Source organism: Solea solea, unplaced genomic scaffold, assembly GCF_958295425.1.
Source record: "Solea solea unplaced genomic scaffold, fSolSol10.1 scaffold_48, whole genome shotgun sequence".
Lineage (NCBI taxonomy): Eukaryota > Metazoa > Chordata > Actinopteri > Pleuronectiformes > Soleidae > Solea > Solea solea.
The window spans coordinates 136256-155090 of NW_026704104.1; the positions used below are offsets into that span (position 1 = coordinate 136256).

General features: G+C 51.8%; 39 non-coding genes across 39 annotated transcripts; 29 read left to right on the top strand and 10 right to left on the bottom strand.

The window, feature by feature from the left end:
* The first annotated feature begins 152 nt into the window (after positions 1–152).
* Positions 153–265, top strand: LOC131451784 (U5 spliceosomal RNA). Its single transcript, XR_009236622.1, has one exon. It is a non-coding gene; the product is annotated as a U5 spliceosomal RNA (small nuclear RNA).
* Positions 266–444: 179 nt separating this feature from the next.
* Positions 445–637, top strand: LOC131452124 (U2 spliceosomal RNA). The gene has a single exon (XR_009236946.1). It is a non-coding gene; the product is annotated as a U2 spliceosomal RNA (small nuclear RNA).
* A 149-nt stretch (positions 638–786) lies between these two features.
* Positions 787–905, bottom strand: LOC131452261 (5S ribosomal RNA). The gene has a single exon (XR_009237076.1). It is a non-coding gene; the product is annotated as a 5S ribosomal RNA (ribosomal RNA).
* A 402-nt stretch (positions 906–1307) lies between these two features.
* On the top strand, positions 1308–1471 carry LOC131451939 (U1 spliceosomal RNA). Its single transcript, XR_009236771.1, has one exon. It is a non-coding gene; the product is annotated as a U1 spliceosomal RNA (small nuclear RNA).
* A 647-nt stretch (positions 1472–2118) lies between these two features.
* LOC131452280 (U5 spliceosomal RNA) lies at positions 2119–2231 on the top strand. Its single transcript, XR_009237094.1, has one exon. It is a non-coding gene; the product is annotated as a U5 spliceosomal RNA (small nuclear RNA).
* Positions 2232–2410: 179 nt separating this feature from the next.
* LOC131452193 (U2 spliceosomal RNA) lies at positions 2411–2603 on the top strand. The gene has a single exon (XR_009237012.1). It is a non-coding gene; the product is annotated as a U2 spliceosomal RNA (small nuclear RNA).
* A 185-nt stretch (positions 2604–2788) lies between these two features.
* LOC131452035 (5S ribosomal RNA) lies at positions 2789–2907 on the bottom strand. Its single transcript, XR_009236861.1, has one exon. It is a non-coding gene; the product is annotated as a 5S ribosomal RNA (ribosomal RNA).
* Positions 2908–3309: 402 nt separating this feature from the next.
* Positions 3310–3473, top strand: LOC131452025 (U1 spliceosomal RNA). The gene has a single exon (XR_009236852.1). It is a non-coding gene; the product is annotated as a U1 spliceosomal RNA (small nuclear RNA).
* Positions 3474–4120: 647 nt separating this feature from the next.
* On the top strand, positions 4121–4233 carry LOC131452281 (U5 spliceosomal RNA). Its single transcript, XR_009237095.1, has one exon. It is a non-coding gene; the product is annotated as a U5 spliceosomal RNA (small nuclear RNA).
* A 179-nt stretch (positions 4234–4412) lies between these two features.
* LOC131452125 (U2 spliceosomal RNA) lies at positions 4413–4605 on the top strand. Its single transcript, XR_009236947.1, has one exon. It is a non-coding gene; the product is annotated as a U2 spliceosomal RNA (small nuclear RNA).
* A 131-nt stretch (positions 4606–4736) lies between these two features.
* LOC131451868 (5S ribosomal RNA) lies at positions 4737–4855 on the bottom strand. Its single transcript, XR_009236704.1, has one exon. It is a non-coding gene; the product is annotated as a 5S ribosomal RNA (ribosomal RNA).
* Positions 4856–5257: 402 nt separating this feature from the next.
* Positions 5258–5421, top strand: LOC131452054 (U1 spliceosomal RNA). The gene has a single exon (XR_009236880.1). It is a non-coding gene; the product is annotated as a U1 spliceosomal RNA (small nuclear RNA).
* Positions 5422–6068: 647 nt separating this feature from the next.
* Positions 6069–6181, top strand: LOC131451786 (U5 spliceosomal RNA). Its single transcript, XR_009236624.1, has one exon. It is a non-coding gene; the product is annotated as a U5 spliceosomal RNA (small nuclear RNA).
* Positions 6182–6360: 179 nt separating this feature from the next.
* Positions 6361–6553, top strand: LOC131452068 (U2 spliceosomal RNA). The gene has a single exon (XR_009236893.1). It is a non-coding gene; the product is annotated as a U2 spliceosomal RNA (small nuclear RNA).
* A 149-nt stretch (positions 6554–6702) lies between these two features.
* Positions 6703–6821, bottom strand: LOC131452274 (5S ribosomal RNA). Its single transcript, XR_009237088.1, has one exon. It is a non-coding gene; the product is annotated as a 5S ribosomal RNA (ribosomal RNA).
* Positions 6822–7223: 402 nt separating this feature from the next.
* Positions 7224–7387, top strand: LOC131451940 (U1 spliceosomal RNA). The gene has a single exon (XR_009236772.1). It is a non-coding gene; the product is annotated as a U1 spliceosomal RNA (small nuclear RNA).
* Positions 7388–8034: 647 nt separating this feature from the next.
* On the top strand, positions 8035–8147 carry LOC131452282 (U5 spliceosomal RNA). The gene has a single exon (XR_009237096.1). It is a non-coding gene; the product is annotated as a U5 spliceosomal RNA (small nuclear RNA).
* A 179-nt stretch (positions 8148–8326) lies between these two features.
* Positions 8327–8519, top strand: LOC131452126 (U2 spliceosomal RNA). Its single transcript, XR_009236948.1, has one exon. It is a non-coding gene; the product is annotated as a U2 spliceosomal RNA (small nuclear RNA).
* Positions 8520–8686: 167 nt separating this feature from the next.
* Positions 8687–8805, bottom strand: LOC131452285 (5S ribosomal RNA). Its single transcript, XR_009237099.1, has one exon. It is a non-coding gene; the product is annotated as a 5S ribosomal RNA (ribosomal RNA).
* Positions 8806–9207: 402 nt separating this feature from the next.
* Positions 9208–9371, top strand: LOC131452003 (U1 spliceosomal RNA). The gene has a single exon (XR_009236831.1). It is a non-coding gene; the product is annotated as a U1 spliceosomal RNA (small nuclear RNA).
* Positions 9372–10018: 647 nt separating this feature from the next.
* Positions 10019–10131, top strand: LOC131452283 (U5 spliceosomal RNA). The gene has a single exon (XR_009237097.1). It is a non-coding gene; the product is annotated as a U5 spliceosomal RNA (small nuclear RNA).
* A 179-nt stretch (positions 10132–10310) lies between these two features.
* Positions 10311–10503, top strand: LOC131452069 (U2 spliceosomal RNA). The gene has a single exon (XR_009236894.1). It is a non-coding gene; the product is annotated as a U2 spliceosomal RNA (small nuclear RNA).
* Positions 10504–10652: 149 nt separating this feature from the next.
* On the bottom strand, positions 10653–10771 carry LOC131452296 (5S ribosomal RNA). The gene has a single exon (XR_009237110.1). It is a non-coding gene; the product is annotated as a 5S ribosomal RNA (ribosomal RNA).
* A 402-nt stretch (positions 10772–11173) lies between these two features.
* Positions 11174–11337, top strand: LOC131451941 (U1 spliceosomal RNA). The gene has a single exon (XR_009236773.1). It is a non-coding gene; the product is annotated as a U1 spliceosomal RNA (small nuclear RNA).
* Positions 11338–11984: 647 nt separating this feature from the next.
* LOC131452284 (U5 spliceosomal RNA) lies at positions 11985–12097 on the top strand. Its single transcript, XR_009237098.1, has one exon. It is a non-coding gene; the product is annotated as a U5 spliceosomal RNA (small nuclear RNA).
* Positions 12098–12276: 179 nt separating this feature from the next.
* LOC131452127 (U2 spliceosomal RNA) lies at positions 12277–12469 on the top strand. The gene has a single exon (XR_009236949.1). It is a non-coding gene; the product is annotated as a U2 spliceosomal RNA (small nuclear RNA).
* A 149-nt stretch (positions 12470–12618) lies between these two features.
* On the bottom strand, positions 12619–12737 carry LOC131451859 (5S ribosomal RNA). Its single transcript, XR_009236695.1, has one exon. It is a non-coding gene; the product is annotated as a 5S ribosomal RNA (ribosomal RNA).
* A 402-nt stretch (positions 12738–13139) lies between these two features.
* Positions 13140–13303, top strand: LOC131451943 (U1 spliceosomal RNA). The gene has a single exon (XR_009236774.1). It is a non-coding gene; the product is annotated as a U1 spliceosomal RNA (small nuclear RNA).
* A 639-nt stretch (positions 13304–13942) lies between these two features.
* LOC131452286 (U5 spliceosomal RNA) lies at positions 13943–14055 on the top strand. The gene has a single exon (XR_009237100.1). It is a non-coding gene; the product is annotated as a U5 spliceosomal RNA (small nuclear RNA).
* Positions 14056–14234: 179 nt separating this feature from the next.
* Positions 14235–14427, top strand: LOC131452128 (U2 spliceosomal RNA). The gene has a single exon (XR_009236950.1). It is a non-coding gene; the product is annotated as a U2 spliceosomal RNA (small nuclear RNA).
* A 131-nt stretch (positions 14428–14558) lies between these two features.
* On the bottom strand, positions 14559–14677 carry LOC131451877 (5S ribosomal RNA). The gene has a single exon (XR_009236713.1). It is a non-coding gene; the product is annotated as a 5S ribosomal RNA (ribosomal RNA).
* A 402-nt stretch (positions 14678–15079) lies between these two features.
* On the top strand, positions 15080–15243 carry LOC131451944 (U1 spliceosomal RNA). Its single transcript, XR_009236775.1, has one exon. It is a non-coding gene; the product is annotated as a U1 spliceosomal RNA (small nuclear RNA).
* Positions 15244–15890: 647 nt separating this feature from the next.
* On the top strand, positions 15891–16003 carry LOC131452287 (U5 spliceosomal RNA). Its single transcript, XR_009237101.1, has one exon. It is a non-coding gene; the product is annotated as a U5 spliceosomal RNA (small nuclear RNA).
* Positions 16004–16182: 179 nt separating this feature from the next.
* Positions 16183–16375, top strand: LOC131452129 (U2 spliceosomal RNA). The gene has a single exon (XR_009236951.1). It is a non-coding gene; the product is annotated as a U2 spliceosomal RNA (small nuclear RNA).
* Positions 16376–16506: 131 nt separating this feature from the next.
* LOC131452307 (5S ribosomal RNA) lies at positions 16507–16625 on the bottom strand. Its single transcript, XR_009237121.1, has one exon. It is a non-coding gene; the product is annotated as a 5S ribosomal RNA (ribosomal RNA).
* A 402-nt stretch (positions 16626–17027) lies between these two features.
* On the top strand, positions 17028–17191 carry LOC131451977 (U1 spliceosomal RNA). The gene has a single exon (XR_009236807.1). It is a non-coding gene; the product is annotated as a U1 spliceosomal RNA (small nuclear RNA).
* Positions 17192–17838: 647 nt separating this feature from the next.
* On the top strand, positions 17839–17951 carry LOC131452288 (U5 spliceosomal RNA). Its single transcript, XR_009237102.1, has one exon. It is a non-coding gene; the product is annotated as a U5 spliceosomal RNA (small nuclear RNA).
* A 179-nt stretch (positions 17952–18130) lies between these two features.
* LOC131452130 (U2 spliceosomal RNA) lies at positions 18131–18323 on the top strand. Its single transcript, XR_009236952.1, has one exon. It is a non-coding gene; the product is annotated as a U2 spliceosomal RNA (small nuclear RNA).
* A 131-nt stretch (positions 18324–18454) lies between these two features.
* Positions 18455–18573, bottom strand: LOC131452318 (5S ribosomal RNA). The gene has a single exon (XR_009237132.1). It is a non-coding gene; the product is annotated as a 5S ribosomal RNA (ribosomal RNA).
* Positions 18574–18835: the final 262 nt, after the last annotated feature.

Below are 18835 nucleotides of genomic sequence, written 5' to 3' on the forward strand. Positions count from 1 at the left end.
TCCAAACATGCAGTCAAATGTGGGCGGTTGATTGGCCGGCAAACCAAAAACGTTGAAGAAAGGCTGTCCCAAGGTGGCCGGCCGGGCCGACCGAGACTGTGGTGACTCTGGCGGATAGACTCCTTGGCTGCTCTCAAGGAGAGCGGCTATGTTGTCTCTGGTTTTTCTTCAAAATGCTCAAGTCTTTCGCCTTTTACTAAAGACTTCCGTGGAGAGGAACGTCCAAGAGTTTAAGTTATTTTTGGTGGGCTTTGCTGTATGGCTGCGCCCTTTGAGTGTGTCAAATGTCAAGCAGCTGTCCGTCACGGCTCAGAGGTGCACTTAGATCACCGGGGGCTGGAGGTGAGCAGCAGCAGCCTTTGTTATGCGCACTTCAGAAACACGGCACCACAACAAGTAACTTGTGCGCCAAGATCTTGAGTTGGCCCCAGAAACTGGTGGGCCATCGCTTCTCGGCCTTTTGGCTAAGATCAAGTGTAGTATCTGTTCTTATCAGTTTAATATCTGATATGTCCTCTATATGGGGATTAAATATTAAATGCATTTTTGAGCATTGGGCGGTGAAACCTTGGGCTTGCTCTCTTCACTCCTTGCATTGACCTGGTATTGCAGTGCCACCAGGAACGGTGCACCGTTCTCTTTTTTTCTGTGAAAACCAAAGCAAGGCTGAAACTGGAAGGACATTAACGTGTGCCCGTGCGTCAACGTAATTGCAAGCCCACGTTTCTTGTAAGGAAGCAGCAGTGTAAAAGCGTGCTGCAGTGTAAAAGCGTGCTGCAGTGTAAAAGCTTACAGCACCTGGTATTCCCAGGCGGTCTCCCATCCAAGTACTAACCAGGCCCGACCCTGCTTAGCTTCCGAGATCAGACGAGATCGGGCGTGCTCAGGGTGGTGTGGCCGTAAGCCGACGGGCAGGTGACACAGACTCCTTTTATAGACCAGGCAAGGCCCCCTGCTCGTGGAGGGGCTCAAAAGGCAGCCTTCCGAACACACTGCACTTGAGCCTTTATCGCCACTACCTGCTACACTCTATTCCAGTATTAGGAAGCTACACCGAGATGGGTAAGCTGCTGTTGGTGCCGTCAGGTGCAGTTGTTGCTGAATCGATAGGAAATGACAGCCAGGTATGCCAGTGAAAAGGTCGAGTGTTTCCTCTCCAATGTGTGCTGGAGGTTGAAGTTGAACACAGCACAGCATTAACGAGCACCTGAGTCAAGGCATTGGACTCTGGGACTATCCATTTCCTGCACCATCAGCCAAAGAGCTGTGTCTGGGAACAGCCACCCAGTGCTGGGCAAGTACACCTCATACTTACCTGGCAGGGGAGATACCATGATCAAGAAGGTGGTTCACCCAGGGCGAGGCTCAGCCATTGCACTCTGGTTGTGCTGACCCCTGCAAATTCCCCAAACGTGGGAATCTTGACTGCATAATTTTTGCTAGTGGGGTACTGCGTCCGCGCTCTCCCCCGATGACGTAGTTGTAAGCAAAGGTCAGCCGCCCAAGGTTCCGCCTTTTGTGCCCATCTCCAGGCTTCTCACGTGCTCGCAGAGCGACATCCCCAGTCTTTCCAAGTTGCTGGGAAATGGATGGTTGTCGGTGTTGTCTTTTAGCTCTAAGGAAATGTCATGCTCCCTTTCCCGGCTCTTTGTAGGTAGAACTGGATTGTTGGAGATGGATCCATGGCCATCATGCCAAGGGTTAATACTTTGGCGCTTGCTCCGTCCACTCCTGTACATTGACCTGATATTGAAGCGATGCCAGGAGCAGCTCACCATTTCAGAAGCCCGGAGGAGTTGGGAAACGGCCCGGCAGTTTGTACTGCTCGGTGTGACACAGAGCTGCTTTGCTCATGCACTCACATCTACCACTAAACCTTGGAGGTGTCCCCCGTGAGCGAGGAATGTGCCACAGCCTCAGCGGTTGATAGAAAACTGCAGCACACAACCAACGGTAAGAATGCGCTTCCAAACATGCAGTCAAATGTGGGCGGTTGATTGGCCGGCAAACCAAAAACGTTGAAGAAAGGCTGTCCCAAGGTGGCCGGCCGGGCCGACCGAGACTGTGGTGACTCTGGCGGATAGACTCCTTGGCTGCTCTCAAGGAGAGGGGCTATGTTGACTCTGGTTTTTCTTCAAAATGCTCAAGTCTTTCGCCTTTTACTAAAGACTTCCGTGGAGAGGAACGTCCAAGAGTTTAAGTTATTTTTGGTGGGCTTTGCTGTATGGCTGCGCCCTTTGAGTGTGTCAAATGTCAAGCAGCTGTCCGTCACGGCTCAGAGGTGCACTTAGATCACCTGGGGGTGGAGGTGAGCAGCAGCAGCCTTTGTTATGCGCACTTCAGAAACACGGCACCACAACAAGTAACTTGTGCGCCAAGATCTTGAGTTGGCCCCAGACACTGGTGGGCCATCGCTTCTCGGCCTTTTGGCTAAGATCAAGTGTAGTATCTGTTCTTATCAGTTTAATAACTGATATGTCCTCTATATGGGGATTAAATATTAAATGCATTTTTGAGCATTGGGCGGTGAAACCTTGGGCTTGCTCTCTTCACTCCTTGCATTGACCTGGTATTGCAGTGCCACCAGGAACGGTGCACCGTTCTCTTTTTTTCTGTGAAAACCAAAGCAAGGCTGAAACTGGAAGGACATTAACGTGTGCCCGTGCGTCAACGTAATTGCAAGCCCACGTTTCTTGTAAGGAAGCAGCAGTGTAAAAGTGTGCTGCAGTGTAAAAGCGTGCTGCAGTGTAAAAGCGTGCTGCAGTGTAAAAGCGTGCTGCAGTGTAAAAGCTTACAGCACCTGGTATTCCCAGGCGGTCTCCCATCCAAGTACTAACCAGGCCCGACCCTGCTTAGCTTCCGAGATCAGACGAGATCGGGCGCGCTCAGGGTGGTGTGGCCGTAAGCCGAAGGGCAGGTGACACAGACTCCTTTTATAGACCAGGCAAGGCCCCCTGCTCGTGGAGGGGCTCAAAAGGCAGCCTTCCGAACACACTGCACTTGAGCCTTTATCGCCACTACCTGCTACACTCTATTCCAGTATTAGGAAGCTACACCGAGATGGGTAAGCTGCTGTTGGTGCCGTCAGGTGCAGTTGTTGCTGAATCGATAGGAAATGACAGCCAGGTATGCCAGTGAAAAGGTCGAGTGTTTCCTCTCCAATGTGTGCTGGAGGTTGAAGTTGAACACAGCACAGCATTAACGAGCACCTGAGTCAAGGCATTGGACTCTGGGACTATCCATTTCCTGCACCATCAGCCAAAGAGCTGTGTCTGGGAACAGCCACCCAGTGCTGGGCAAGTACACCTCATACTTACCTGGCAGGGGAGATACCATGATCAAGAAGGTGGTTCACCCAGGGCGAGGCTCAGCCATTGCAGTCTGGTTGTGCTGACCCCTGCAAATTCCCCAAACGTGGGAATCTTGACTGCATAATTTTTGCTAGTGGGGTACTGCGTCCGCGCTCTCCCCCGATGACGTAGTTGTAAGCAAAGGTCAGCCGCCCAAGGTTCCGCCTTTTGTGCCCATCTCCAGGCTTCTCACGTGCTCGCAGAGCGACATCCCCAGTCTTTCCAAGTTGCTGGGAAATGGATGGTTGTGGGTGTTGTCTTTTAGCTCTAAGGAAATGTCATGCTCCCTTTCCCGGCTCTTTGTAGGTAGAACTGGATTGTTGGAGATGGATCCATGGCCATCATGCCAAGGGTTAATACTTTGGCGCTTGCTCCGTCCACTCCTGTACATTGACCTGATATTGAAGCGATGCCAGGAGCAGCTCACCATTTCAGAAGCCCGGAGGAGTTGGGAAACGGCCCGGCAGTTTGTACTGCTCGGTGTGACACAGAGCTGCTTTGCTCATGCACTCACATCTACCACTAAACCTTGGAGGTGTCCCCCGTGAGCGAGGAATGTGCCACAGCCTCAGCGGTTGATAGAAAACTGCAGCACACAACCAACGGTAAGAATGCGCTTCCAAACATGCAGTCAAATGTGGGCGGTTGATTGGCCGGCAAACCAAAAACGTTGAAGAAAGGCTGTCCCAAGGTGGCCGGCCGGGCCGACCGAGACTGTGGTGACTCTGGCGGATAGACTCCTTGGCTGCTCTCAAGGAGAGGGGCTATGTTGACTCTGGTTTTTCTTCAAAATGCTCAAGTCTTTCGCCTTTTACTAAAGACTTCCGTGGAGAGGAACGTCCAAGAGTTTAAGTTATTTTTGGTGGGCTTTGCTGTATGGCTGCGCCCTTTGAGTGTGTCAAATGTCAAGCAGCTGTCCGTCACGGCTCAGAGGTGCACTTAGATCACCTGGGGGTGGAGGTGAGCAGCAGCAGCCTTTGTTATGCGCACTTCAGAAACACGGCACCACAACAAGTAACTTGTGCGCCAAGATCTTGAGTTGGCCCCAGACACTGGTGGGCCATCGCTTCTCGGCCTTTTGGCTAAGATCAAGTGTAGTATCTGTTCTTATCAGTTTAATATCTGATATGTCCTCTATATGGGGATTAAATATTAAATGCATTTTTGAGCATTGGGCGGTGAAACCTTGGGCTTGCTCTCTTCACTCCTTGCATTGACCTGGTATTGCAGTGCCACCAGGAACGGTGCACCGTTCTCTTTTTTTCTGTGAAAACCAAAGCAAGGCTGAAACTGGAAGGACATTAACGTGTGCCTGTGCGTCAACGTAATTGCAAGCCCACGTTTCTTGTAAGGAAGCAGCAGTGTAAAAGCGTGCTGCAGTGTAAAAGCTTACAGCACCTGGTATTCCCAGGCGGTCTCCCATCCAAGTACTAACCAGGCCCTACCCTGCTTAGCTTCCGAGATCAGACGAGATCGGGCGTGCTCAGTGTGGTGTGGCCGTAAGCCGACGGGCAGGTGACACAGACTCCTTTTATAGACCAGGCAAGGCCCCCTGCTCGTGGAGGGGCTCAAAAGGCAGCCTTCCGAACACACTGCACTTGAGCCTTTATCGCCACTACCTGCTACACTCTATTCCAGTATTAGGAAGCTACACCGAGATGGGTAAGCTGCTGTTGGTGCCGTCAGGTGCAGTTGTTGCTGAATCGATAGGAAATGACAGCCAGGTATGCCAGTGAAAAGGTCGAGTGTTTCCTCTCCAATGTGTGCTGGAGGTTGAAGTTGAACACAGCACAGCATTAACGAGCACCTGAGTCAAGGCATTGGACTCTGGGACTATCCATTTCCTGCACCATCAGCCAAAGAGCTGTGTCTGGGAACAGCCACCCAGTGCTGGGCAAGTACACCTCATACTTACCTGGCAGGGGAGATACCATGATCAAGAAGGTGGTTCACCCAGGGCGAGGCTCAGCCATTGCTCTCTGGTTGTGCTGACCCCTGCAAATTCCCCAAACGTGGGAATCTTGACTGCATATTTTTTGCTAGTGGGGTACTGCGTCCGCGCTCTCCCCCGATGACGTAGTTGTAAGCAAAGGTCAGCCGCCCAAGGTTCCGCCTTGTGTGCCCATCTCCAGGCTTCTCAAGTGCTCGCAGAGCGACGTCCCCAGTATTTCCAAGTTGCTGGGAATGGGATGGTTGTGGGTGTTGTCTTTTAGCTCTAAGGAAATGTCATGCTCCCTTTCCCGGCTCTTTGTAGGTAGAACTGGATTGTTGGAGATGGATCCATGGCCATCATGCCAAGGGTTAATACTTTGGCTCTTGCTCCGTCCACTCCTGTACATTGACCTGATATTGAAGCGATGCCAGGAGCAGCTCACCATTTCAGAAGCCCGGAGGAATTGGGAAACGGCCCGGCAGTTTGTACTGCTCGGTGTGACACAGAGCTGCTTTGCTCATGCACTCACATCTACCACTAAACCTTGGAGGTGTCCCCCGTGAGCGAGGAATGTGCCACAGCCTCAGCGGTTGATAGAAAAATGCAGCACACAACCAACGGTAAGAATGCGCTTCCAAACATGCAGTCAAATGTGGGCGGTTGATTGGCCGGCAACCCAAAAACGTTGAAGAAAGGCTGTCCCAAGGTGGCCGGCCGGGCCGACCGAGACTGTGGTGACTCTGGCGGATAGACTCCTTGGCTGCTCTCAAGGAGAGGGGCTATGTTGACTCTGGTTTTTCTTCAAAATGCTCAAGTCTTTCGCCTTTTACTAAAGACTTCCGTGGAGAGCAACGTCCAAGAGTTTAAGTTATTTTTGGTGGGCTTTGCTGTATGGCTGCGCCCTTTGAGTGTGTCAAATGTCAAGCAGCTGTCCGTCACGGCTCAGAGGTGCACTTAGATCACCTGGGGGTGGAGGTGAGCAGCAGCAGCCTTTGTTATGCGCACTTCAGAAACACGGCACCACAACAAGTAACTTGTGCGCCAAGATCTTGAGTTGGCCCCAGACACTGGTGGGCCATCGCTTCTCGGCCTTTTGGCTAAGATCAAGTGTAGTATCTGTTCTTATCAGTTTAATATCTGATATGTCCTCTATATGGGGATTAAATATTAAATGCATTTTTGAGCATTGGGCGGTGAAACCTTGGGCTTGCTCTCTTCACTCCTTGCATTGACCTGGTATTGCAGTGCCACCAGGAACGGTGCACCATTCTCTTTTTTTCTGTGAAAACCAAAGCAAGGCTGAAACTGGAAGGACATTAACGTGTGCCCGTGCGTCAACGTAATTGCAAGCCCACGTTTCTTGTAAGGAAGCAGCAGTGTAAAAGCGTGCTGCAGTGTAAAAGCGTGCTGCAGTGTAAAAGCTTACAGCACCTGGTATTCCCAGGCGGTCTCCCATCCAAGTACTAACCAGGCCCGACCCTGCTTAGCTTCCGAGATCAGACGAGATCGGGCGTGCTCAGGGTGGTGTGGCCGTAAGCCGACGGGCAGGTGACACAGACTCCTTTTATAGACCAGGCAAGGCCCCCTGCTCGTGGAGGGGCTCAAAAGGCAGCCTTCCGAACACACTGCACTTGAGCCTTTATCGCCACTACCTGCTACACTCTATTCCAGTATTAGGAAGCTACACCGAGATGGGTAAGCTGCTGTTGGTGCCGTCAGGTGCAGTTGTTGCTGAATCGATAGGAAATGACAGCCAGGTATGCCAGTGAAAAGGTCGAGTGTTTCCTCTCCAATGTGTGCTGGAGGTTGAAGTTGAACACAGCACAGCATTAACGAGCACCTGAGTCAAGGCATTGGACTCTGGGACTATCCATTTCCTGCACCATCAGCCAAAGAGCTGTGTCTGGGAACAGCCACCCAGTGCTGGGCAAGTACACCTCATACTTACCTGGCAGGGGAGATACCATGATCAAGAAGGTGGTTCACCCAGGGCGAGGCTCAGCCATTGCACTCTGGTTGTGCTGACCCCTGCAAATTCCCCAAACGTGGGAATCTTGACTGCATAATTTTTGCTAGTGGGGTACTGCGTCCGCGCTCTCCCCCGATGACGTAGTTGTAAGCAAAGGTCAGCCGCCCAAGGTTCCGCCTTGTGTGCCCATCTCCAGGCTTCTCACGTGCTCGCAGAGCGACGTCCCCAGTCTTTCCAAGTTGCTGGGAATGGGATGGTTGTGGGTGTTGTCTTTTAGCTCTAAGGAAATGTCATGCTCCCTTTCCCGGCTCTTTGTAGGTAGAACTGGATTGTTGGAGATGGATCCATGGCCATCATGCCAAGGGTTAATACTTTGGCGCTTGCTCCGTCCACTCCTGTACATTGACCTGATATTGAAGCGATGCCAGGAGCAGCTCACCATTTCAGAAGCCCGGAGGAGTTGGGAAACGGCCCGGCAGTTTGTACTGCTCGGTGTGACACAGAGCTGCTTTGCTCATGCACTCACATCTACCACTAAACCTTGGAGGTGTCCCCCGTGAGCGAGGAATGTGCCACAGCCTCAGCGGTTGATAGAAAACTGCAGCACACAACCAACGGTAAGAATGCGCTTCCAAACATGCAGTCAAATGTGGGCGGTTGATTGGCCGGCAAACCAAAAACGTTGAAGAAAGGCTGTCCCAAGGTGGCCGGCCGGGCCGACCGAGACTGTGGTGACTCTGGCGGATAGACTCCTTGGCTGCTCTCAAGGAGAGGGGCTATGTTGACTCTGGTTTTTCTTCAAAATGCTCAAGTCTTTCGCCTTTTACTAAAGACTTCCGTGGAGAGGAACGTCCAAGAGTTTAAGTTATTTTTGGTGGGCTTTGCTGTATGGCTGCGCCCTTTGAGTGTTTCAAATGTCAAGCAGCTGTCCGTCACGGCTCAGAGGTGCACTTAGATCACCTGGGGGTGGAGGTGAGCAGCAGCAGCCTTTGTTATGCGCACTTCAGAAACACGGCACCACAACAAGTAACTTGTGCGCCAAGATCTTGAGTTGGCCCCAGACACTGGTGGGCCATCGCTTCTCGGCCTTTTGGCTAAGATCAAGTGTAGTATCTGTTCTTATCAGTTTAATATCTGATATGTCCTCTATATGGGGATTAAATATTAAATGCATTTTTGAGCATTGGGCGGTGAAACCTTGGGCTTGCTCTCTTCACTCCTTGCATTGACCTGGTATTGCAGTGCCACCAGGAACGGTGCACCGTTCTCTTTTTTTCTGTGAAAACCAAAGCAAGGCTGAAACTGGAAGGACATTAACGTGTGCCCGTGCGTCAACGTAATTGCAAGCCCACGTTTCTTGTAAGGAAGCAGCAGTGTAAAAGCGTGCTGCAGTGTAAAAGCGTGCTGCAGTGTAAAAGCGTGCTGCAGTGTAAAAGCTTACAGCACCTGGTATTCCCAGGCGGTCTCCCATCCAAGTACTAACCAGGCCCGACCCTGCTTAGCTTCCGAGATCAGACGAGATCGGGCGTGCTCAGGGTGGTGTGGCCGTAAGCCGACGGGCAGGTGACACAGACTCCTTTTATAGACCAGGCAAGGCCCCCTGCTCGTGGAGGGGCTCAAAAGGCAGCCTTCCGAACACACTGCACTTGAGCCTTTATCGCCACTACCTGCTACACTCTATTCCAGTATTAGGAAGCTACACCGAGATGGGTAAGCTGCTGTTGGTGCCGTCAGGTGCAGTTGTTGCTGAATCGATAGGAAATGACAGCCAGGTATGCCAGTGAAAAGGTCGAGTGTTTCCTCTCCAATGTGTGCTGGAGGTTGAAGTTGAACACAGCACAGCATTAACGAGCACCTGAGTCAAGGCATTGGACTCTGGGACTATCCATTTCCTGCACCATCAGCCAAAGAGCTGTGTCTGGGAACAGCCACCCAGTGCTGGGCAAGTACACCTCATACTTACCTGGCAGGGGAGATACCATGATTAAGAAGGTGGTTCACCCAGGGTGAGGCTCAGCCATTGCACTCTGGTTGTGCTGACCCCTGCAAATTCCCCAAACGTGGGAATCTTGACTGCATAATTTTTGCTAGTGGGGTACTGCGTCCGCGCTCTCCCCCGATGACATAGTTGTAAGCAAAGGTCAGCCGCCCAAGGTTCCGCCTTGTGTGCCCATCTCCAGGCTTCTCACGTGCTCGCAGAGCGACGTCCCAAGTCTTTCCAAGTTGCTGGGAATGGGATGGTTGTGGGTGTTGTCTTTTAGCTCTAAGGAAATGTCATGCTCCCTTTCCCGGCTCTTTGTAGGTAGAACTGGATTGTTGGAGATGGATCCATGGCCATCATGCCAAGGGTTAATACTTTGGCGCTTGCTCCGTCCACTCCTGTACATTGACCTGATATTGAAGCGATGCCAGGAGCAGCTCACCATTTCAGAAGCCCGGAGGAGTTGGGAAACGGCCCGGCAGTTTGTACTGCTCGGTGTGACACAGAGCTGCTTTGCTCATGCACTCACATCTACCACTAAACCTTGGAGGTGTCCCCCGTGAGCGAGGAATGTGCCACAGCCTCAGCGGTTGATAGAAAACTGCAGCACACAACCAACGGTAAGAATGCGCTTCCAAACATGCAGTCAAATGTGGGCGGTTGATTGGCCGGCAAACCAAAAACGTTGAAGAAAGGCTGTCCCAAGGTGGCCGGCCGGGCCGACCGAGACTGTGGTGACTCTGGCGGATAGACTCCTTGGCTGCTCTCAAGGAGAGGGGCTATGTTGACTCTGGTTTTTCTTCAAAATGCTCAAGTCTTTCGCCTTTTACTAAAGACTTCCGTGGAGAGGAACGTCCAAGAGTTTAAGTTATTTTTGGTGGGCTTTGCTGTATGGCTGCGCCCTTTGAGTGTTTCAAATGTCAAGCAGCTGTCCGTCACGGCTCAGAGGTGCACTTAGATCACCTGGGGGTGGAGGTGAGCAGCAGCAGCCTTTGTTATGCGCACTTCAGAAACACGGCACCACAACAAGTAACTTGTGCGCCAAGATCTTGAGTTGGCCCCAGACACTGGTGGGCCATCGCTTCTCGGCCTTTTGGCTAAGATCAAGTGTAGTATCTGTTCTTATCAGTTTAATATCTGATATGTCCTCTATATGGGGATTAAATATTAAATGCATTTTTGAGCATTGGGCGGTGAAACCTTGGGCTTGCTCTCTTCACTCCTTGCATTGACCTGGTATTGCAGTGCCACCAGGAACGGTGCACCATTCTCTTTTTTTCTGTGAAAACCAAAGCAAGGCTGAAACTGGAAGGACATTAACGTGTGCCCGTGCGTCAACGTAATTGCAAGCCCACGTTTCTTGTAAGGAAGCAGCAGTGTAAAAGCGTGCTGCAGTGTAAAAGCGTGCTGCAGTGTAAAAGCTTACAGCACCTGGTATTCCCAGGCGGTCTCCCATCCAAGTACTAACCAGGCCCGACCCTGCTTAGCTTCCGAGATCAGACGAGATCGGGCGTGCTCAGGGTGGTGTGGCCGTAAGCCGACGGGCAGGTGACACAGACTCCTTTTATAGACCAGGCAAGGCCCCCTGCTCGTGGAGGGGCTCAAAAGGCAGCCTTCCGAACACACTGCACTTGAGCCTTTATCGCCACTACCTGCTACACTCTATTCCAGTATTAGGAAGCTACACCGAGATGGGTAAGCTGCTGTTGGTGCCGTCAGGTGCAGTTGTTGCTGAATCGATAGGAAATGACAGCCAGGTATGCCAGTGAAAAGGTCGAGTGTTTCCTCTCCAATGTGTGCTGGAGGTTGAAGTTGAACACAGCACAGCATTAACGAGCACCTGAGTCAAGGCATTGGACTCTGGGACTATCCATTTCCTGCACCATCAGCCAAAGAGCTGTGTCTGGGAACAGCCACCCAGTGCTGGGCAAGTACACCTCATACTTACCTGGCAGGGGAGATACCATGATCAAGAAGGTGGTTCACCCAGGGCGAGGCTCAGCCATTGCACTCTGGTTGTGCTGACCCCTGCAAATTCCCCAAACGTGGGAATCTTGACTGCATAATTTTTGCTAGTGGGGTACTGCGTCCGCGCTCTCCCCCGATGACGTAGTTGTAAGCAAAGGTCAGCCGCCCAAGGTTCCGCCTTGTGTGCCCATCTCCAGGCTTCTCACGTGCTCGCAGAGCGACGTCCCCAGTCTTTCCAAGTTGCTGGGAATGGGATGGTTGTGGGTGTTGTCTTTTAGCTCTAAGGAAATGTCATGCTCCCTTTCCCGGCTCTTTGTAGGTAGAACTGGATTGTTGGAGATGGATCCATGGCCATCATGCCAAGGGTTAATACTTTGGCGCTTGCTCCGTCCACTCCTGTACATTGACCTGATATTGAAGCGATGCCAGGAGCAGCTCACCATTTCAGAAGCCCGGAGGAGTTGGGAAACGGCCCGGCAGTTTGTACTGCTCGGTGTGACACAGAGCTGCTTTGCTCATGCACTCACATCTACCACTAAACCTTGGAGGTGTCCCCCGTGAGCGAGGAATGTGCCACAGCCTCAGCGGTTGATAGAAAACTGCAGCACACAACCAACGGTAAGAATGCGCTTCCAAACATGCAGTCAAATGTGGGCGGTTGATTGGCCGGCAAACCAAAAACGTTGAAGAAAGGCTGTCCCAAGGTGGCCGGCCGGGCCGACCGAGACTGTGGTGACTCTGGCGGATAGACTCCTTGGCTGCTCTCAAGGAGAGGGGCTATGATGACTCTGGTTTTTCTTCAAAATGCTCAAGTCTTTCGCCTTTTACTAAAGACTTCCGTGGAGAGGAACGTCCAAGAGTTTAAGTTATTTTTGGTGGGCTTTGCTGTATGGCTGCGCCCTTTGAGTGTGTCAAATGTCAAGCAGCTGTCCGTCACGGCTCAGAGGTGCACTTAGATCACCTGGGGGTGGAGGTGAGCAGCAGCAGCCTTTGTTATGCGCACTTCAGAAACACGGCACCACAACAAGTAACTTGTGCGCCAAGATCTTGAGTTGGCCCCAGACACTGGTGGGCCATCGCTTCTCGGCCTTTTGGCTAAGATCAAGTGTAGTATCTGTTCTTATCAGTTTAATATCTGATATGTCCTCTATATGGGGATTAAATATTAAATGCATTTTTGAGCATTGGGCGGTGAAACCTTGGGCTTGCTCTCTTCACTCCTTGCATTGACCTGGTATTGCAGTGCCACCAGGAACGGTGCACCGTTCTCTTTTTTTCTGTGAAAACCAAAGCAAGGCTGAAACTGGAAGGACATTAACGTGTGCCCGTGCGTCAACGTAATTGCAAGCCCACGTTTCTTGTAAGGAAGCAGCAGTGTAAAAGCGTGCTGCAGTGTAAAAGCGTGCTGCAGTGTAAAAGCTTACAGCACCTGGTATTCCCAGGCGGTCTCCCATCCAAGTACTAACCAGGCCCGACCCCGCTTAGCTTCCGAGATCAGACGAGATCGGGCGTGCTCAGGGTGGTGTGGCCGTAAGCCGACGGGCAGGTGACACAGACTCCTTTTATAGACCAGGCAAGGCCCCCTGCTCGTGGAGGGGCTCAAAAGGCAGCCTTCCGAACACACTGCACTTGAGCCTTTATCGCCACTACCTGCTACACTCTATTCCAGTATTAGGAAGCTACACCGAGATGGGTAAGCTGCTGTTGGTGCCGTCAGGTGCAGTTGTTGCTGAATCGATAGGAAATGACAGCCAGGTATGCCAGTGAAAAGGTCGAGTGTTTCCTCTCCAATGTGTGCTGGAGGTTGAAGTTGAACACAGCACAGCATTAACGAGCACCTGAGTCAAGGCATTGGACTCTGGGACTATCCATTTCCTGCACCATCAGCCAAAGAGCTGTGTCTGGGAACAGCCACCCAGTGCTGGGCAAGTACACCTCATACTTACCTGGCAGGGGAGATACCATGATCAAGAAGGTGGTTCACCCAGGGCGAGGCTCAGCCATTGCACTCTGGTTGTGCTGACCCCTGCAAATTCCCCAAACGTGGGAATCTTGACTGCATAATTTTTGCTAGTGGGGTACTGCGTCCGCGCTCTCCCCCGATGACGTAGTTGTAAGCAAAGGTCAGCCGCCCAAGGTTCCGCCTTGTGTGCCCATCTCCAGGCTTCTCACGTGCTCGCAGAGCGACGTCCCCAGTATTTCCAAGTTGCTGGGAATGGGATGGTTGTGGGTGTTGTCTTTTAGCTCTAAGGAAATGTCATGCTCCCTTTCCCGGCTCTTTGTAGGTAGAACTGGATTGTTGGAGATGGATCCATGGCCATCATGCCAAGGGTTAATACTTTGGCGCTTGCTCCGTCCACTCCTGTACATTGACCTGATATTGAAGCGATGCCAGGAGCAGCTCACCATTTCAGAGGAGTTGGCAAACGGCCCGGCAGTTTGTACTGCTCGGTGTGACACAGAGCTGCTTTGCTCATGCACTCACATCTACCACTAAACCTTGGAGGTGTCCCCCGTGAGCGAGGAATGTGCCACAGCCTCAGCGGTTGATAGAAAACTGCAGCACACAACCAACGGTAAGAATGCGCTTCCAAACATGCAGTCAAATGTGGGCGGTTGATTGGCCGGCAAACCAAAAACGTTGAAGAAAGGCTGTCCCAAGGTGGCCGGCCGGGCCGACCGAGACTGTGGTGACTCTGGCGGATAGACTCCTTGGCTGCTCTCAAGGAGAGGGGCTATGATGACTCTGGTTTTTCTTCAAAATGCTCAAGTCTTTCGCCTTTTACTAAAGACTTCCGTGGAGAGGAACGTCCAAGAGTTTAAGTTATTTTTGGTGGGCTTTGCTGTATGGCTGCGCCCTTTGAGCGTGTCAAATGTCAAGCAGCTGTCCGTCACGGCTCAGAGGTGCACTTAGATCACCTGGGGGTGGAGGTGAGCAGCAGCAGCCTTTGTTATGCGCACTTCAGAAACACGGCACCACAACAAGTAACTTGTGCGCCAAGATCTTGAGTTGGCCCCAGACACTGGTGGGCCATCGCTTCTCGGCCTTTTGGCTAAGATCAAGTGTAGTATCTGTTCTTATCAGTTTAATATCTGATATGTCCTCTATATGGGGATTAAATATTAAATGCATTTTTGAGCATTGGGCGGTGAAACCTTGGGCTTGCTCTCTTCACTCCTTGCATTGACCTGGTATTGCAGTGCCACCAGGAACGGTGCACCGTTCTCTTTTTTTCTGTGAAAACCAAAGCAAGGCTGAAACTGGAAGGACATTAACGTGTGCCCGTGCGTCAACGTAATTGCAAGCCCACGTTTCTTGTAAGGAAGCAGCAGTGTAAAAGCGTGCTGCAGTGTAAAAGCTTACAGCACCTGGTATTCCCAGGCGGTCTCCCATCCAAGTACTAACCAGGCCCGACCTTGCTTAGCTTCCGAGATCAGACGAGATCGGGCGTGCTCAGGGTGGTGTGGCCGTAAGCCGACGGGCAGGTGACACAGACTCCTTTTATAGACCAGGCAAGGCCCCCTGCTCGTGGAGGGGCTCAAAAGGCAGCCTTCCGAACACACTGCACTTGAGCCTTTATCGCCACTACCTGCTACACTCTATTCCAGTATTAGGAAGCTACACCGAGATGGGTAAGCTGCTGTTGGTGCCGTCAGGTGCAGTTGTTGCTGAATCGATAGGAAATGACAGCCAGGTATGCCAGTGAAAAGGTCGAGTGTTTCCTCTCCAATGTGTGTTGGAGGTTGAAGTTGAACACAGCACAGCATTAACGAGCACCTGAGTCAAGGCATTGGACTCTGGGACTATCCATTTCCTGCACCATCAGCCAAAGAGCTGTGTCTGGGAACAGCCACCCAGTGCTGGGCAAGTACACCTCATACTTACCTGGCAGGGGAGATACCATGATCAAGAAGGTGGTTCACCCAGGGCGAGGCTCAGCCATTGCACTCTGGTTGTGCTGACCCCTGCAAATTCCCCAAACGTGGGAATCTTGACTGCATAATTTTTGCTAGTGGGGTACTGCGTCCGCGCTCTCCCCCGATGACGTAGTTGTAAGCAAAGGTCAGCCGCCCAAGGTTCAGCCTTGTGTGCCCATCTCCAGGCTTCTCACGTGCTCGCAGAGCGACATCCCCAGTCTTTCCAAGTTGCTGGGAATGGGATGGTTGTGGGTGTTGTCTTTTAGCTCTAAGGAAATGTCATGCTCCCTTTCCCGGCTCTTTGTAGGTAGAACTGGATTGTTGGAGATGGATCCATGGCCATCATGCCAAGGGTTAATACTGTGGCGCTTGCTCCGTCCACTCCTGTACATTGACCTGATATTGAAGCGATGCCAGGAGCAGCTCACCATTTCAGAAGCCCGGAGGAGTTGGGAAACGGCCCGGCAGTTTGTACTGCTCGGTGTGACACAGAGCTGCTTTGCTCATGCACTCACATCTACCACTAAACCTTGGAGGTGTCCCCCGTGAGCGAGGAATGTGCCACAGCCTCAGCGGTTGATAGAAAACTGCAGCACACAACCAACGGTAAGAATGCGCTTCCAAACATGCAGTCAAATGTGGGCGGTTGATTGGCCGGCAACCCAAAAACGTTGAAGAAAGGCTGTCCCAAGGTGGCCGGCCGGGCCGACCGAGACTGTGGTGACTCTGGCGGATAGACTCCTTGGCTGCTCTCAAGGAGAGGGGCTATGTTGACTCTGGTTTTTCTTCAAAATGCTCAAGTCTTTCGCCTTTTACTAAAGACTTCCGTGGAGAGGAACGTCCAAGAGTTTAAGTTATTTTTGGTGGGCTTTGCTGTATGGCTGCGCCCTTTGAGTGTGTCAAATGTCAAGCAGCTGTCCGTCACGGCTCAGAGGTGCACTTAGATCACCTGGGGGTGGAGGTGAGCAGCAGCAGCCTTTGTTATGCGCACTTCAGAAACACGGCACCACAACAAGTAACTTGTGCGCCAAGATCTTGAGTTGGCCCCAGACACTGGTGGGCCATCGCTTCTCGGCCTTTTGGCTAAGATCAAGTGTAGTATCTGTTCTTATCAGTTTAATATCTGATATGTCCTCTATATGGGGATTAAATATTAAATGCATTTTTGAGCATTGGGCGGTGAAACCTTGGGCTTGCTCTCTTCACTCCTTGCATTGACCTGGTATTGCAGTGCCACCAGGAACGGTGCACCGTTCTCTTTTTTTCTGTGAAAACCAAAGCAAGGCTGAAACTGGAAGGACATTAACGTGTGCCCGTGCGTCAACGTAATTGCAAGCCCACGTTTCTTGTAAGGAAGCAGCAGTGTAAAAGCGTGCTGCAGTGTAAAAGCTTACAGCACCTGGTATTCCCAGGCGGTCTCCCATCCAAGTACTAACCAGGCCCGACCCTGCTTAGCTTCCGAGATCAGACGAGATCGGGCGTGCTCAGGGTGGTGTGGCCGTAAGCCGACGGGCAGGTGACACAGACTCCTTTTATAGACCAGGCAAGGCCCCCTGCTCGTGGAGGGGCTCAAAAGGCAGCCTTCCGAACACACTGCACTTGAGCCTTTATCGCCACTACCTGCTACACTCTATTCCAGTATTAGGAAGCTACACCGAGATGGGTAAGCTGCTGTTGGTGCCGTCAGGTGCAGTTGTTGCTGAATCGATAGGAAATGACAGCCAGGTATGCCAGTGAAAAGGTCGAGTGTTTCCTCTCCAATGTGTGTTGGAGGTTGAAGTTGAACACAGCACAGCATTAACGAGCACCTGAGTCAAGGCATTGGACTCTGGGACTATCCATTTCCTGCACCATCAGCCAAAGAGCTGTGTCTGGGAACAGCCACCCAGTGCTGGGCAAGTACACCTCATACTTACCTGGCAGGGGAGATACCATGATCAAGAAGGTGGTTCACCCAGGGCGAGGCTCAGCCATTGCACTCTGGTTGTGCTGACCCCTGCAAATTCCCCAAACGTGGGAATCTTGACTGCATATTTTTTGCTAGTGGGGTACTGCGTCCGCGCTCTCCCCCGATGACGTAGTTGTAAGCAAAGGTAAGCCGCCCAAGCTTCGGCCTTGTGTGCCAATCTCCAGGCTTCTCACGTGCTCGCAGAGCGACGTCCCCAGTATTTCCAAGTTGCTGGGAATGGGATGGTTGTGGGTGTTGTCTTTTAGCTCTAAGGAAATGTCATGCTCCCTTTCCCGGCTCTTTGTAGGTAGAACTGGATTGTTGGAGATGGATCCATGGCCATCATGCCAAGGGTTAATACTTTGGCGCTTGCTCCGTCCACTCCTGTACATTGACCTGATATTGAAGCGATGCCAGGAGCAGCTCACCATTTCAGAAGCCCAGAGGAGTTGGGAAACGGCCCGGCAGTTTGTACTGCTCGGTGTGACACAGAGCTGCTTTGCTCATGCACTCACATCTACCACTAAACCTTGGAGGTGTCCCCCGTGAGCGAGGAATGTGCCACAGCCTCAGCGGTTGATAGAAAACTGCAGCACACAACCAACGGTAAGAATGCGCTTCCAAACATGCAGTCAAATGTGGGCGGTTGATTGGCCGGCAAACCAAAAACGTTGAAGAAAGGCTGTCCCAAGGTGGCCGGCCGGGCCGACCGAGACTGTGGTGACTCTGGCGGATAGACTCCTTGGCTGCTCTCAAGGAGAGGGGCTATGTTGACTCTGGTTTTTCTTCAAAATGCTCAAGTCTTTCGCCTTTTACTAAAGACTTCCGTGGAGAGGAACGTCCAAGAGTTTAAGTTATTTTTGGTGGGCTTTGCTGTATGGCTGCGCCCTTTGAGTGTGTCAAATGTCAAGCAGCTGTCCGTCACGGCTCAGAGGTGCACTTAGATCACCTGGGGGTGGAGGTGAGCAGCAGCAGCCTTTGTTATGCGCACTTCAGAAACACGGCACCACAACAAGTAACTTGTGCGCCAAGATCTTGAGTTGGCCCCAGACACTGGTGGGCCATCGCTTCTCGGCCTTTTGGCTAAGATCAAGTGTAGTATCTGTTCTTATCAGTTTAATATCTGATATGTCCTCTATATGGGGATTAAATATTAAATGCATTTTTGAGCATTGGGCGGTGAAACCTTGGGCTTGCTCTCTTCACTCCTTGCATTGACCTGGTATTGCAGTGCCACCAGGAACGGTGCACCGTTCTCTTTTTTTCTGTGAAAACCAAAGCAAGGCTGAAACTGGAAGGACATTAACGTGTGCCCGTGCGTCAACGTAATTGCAAGCCCACGTTTCTTGTAAGGAAGCAGCAGTGTAAAAGCGTGCTGCAGTGTAAAAGCTTACAGCACCTGGTATTCCCAGGCGGTCTCCCATCCAAGTACTAACCAGGCCCGACCCTGCTTAGCTTCCGAGATCAGACGAGATCGGGCGTGCTCAGGGTGGTGTGGCCGTAAGCCGACGGGCAGGTGACACAGACTCCTTTTATAGACCAGGCAAGGCCCCCTGCTCGTGGAGGGGCTCAAAAGGCAGCCTTCCGAACACACTGCACTAGGGGCCTTTATCGCCACTACCTGCTACACTCTATTCCAGTATTAGGAAGCTACACCGAGATGGGTAAGCTGCTGTTGGTGCCGTCAGGTGCAGTTGTTGCTGAATCGATAGGAAATGACAGCCAGGTATGCCAGTGAAAAGGTCGAGTGTTTCCTCTCCAATGTGTG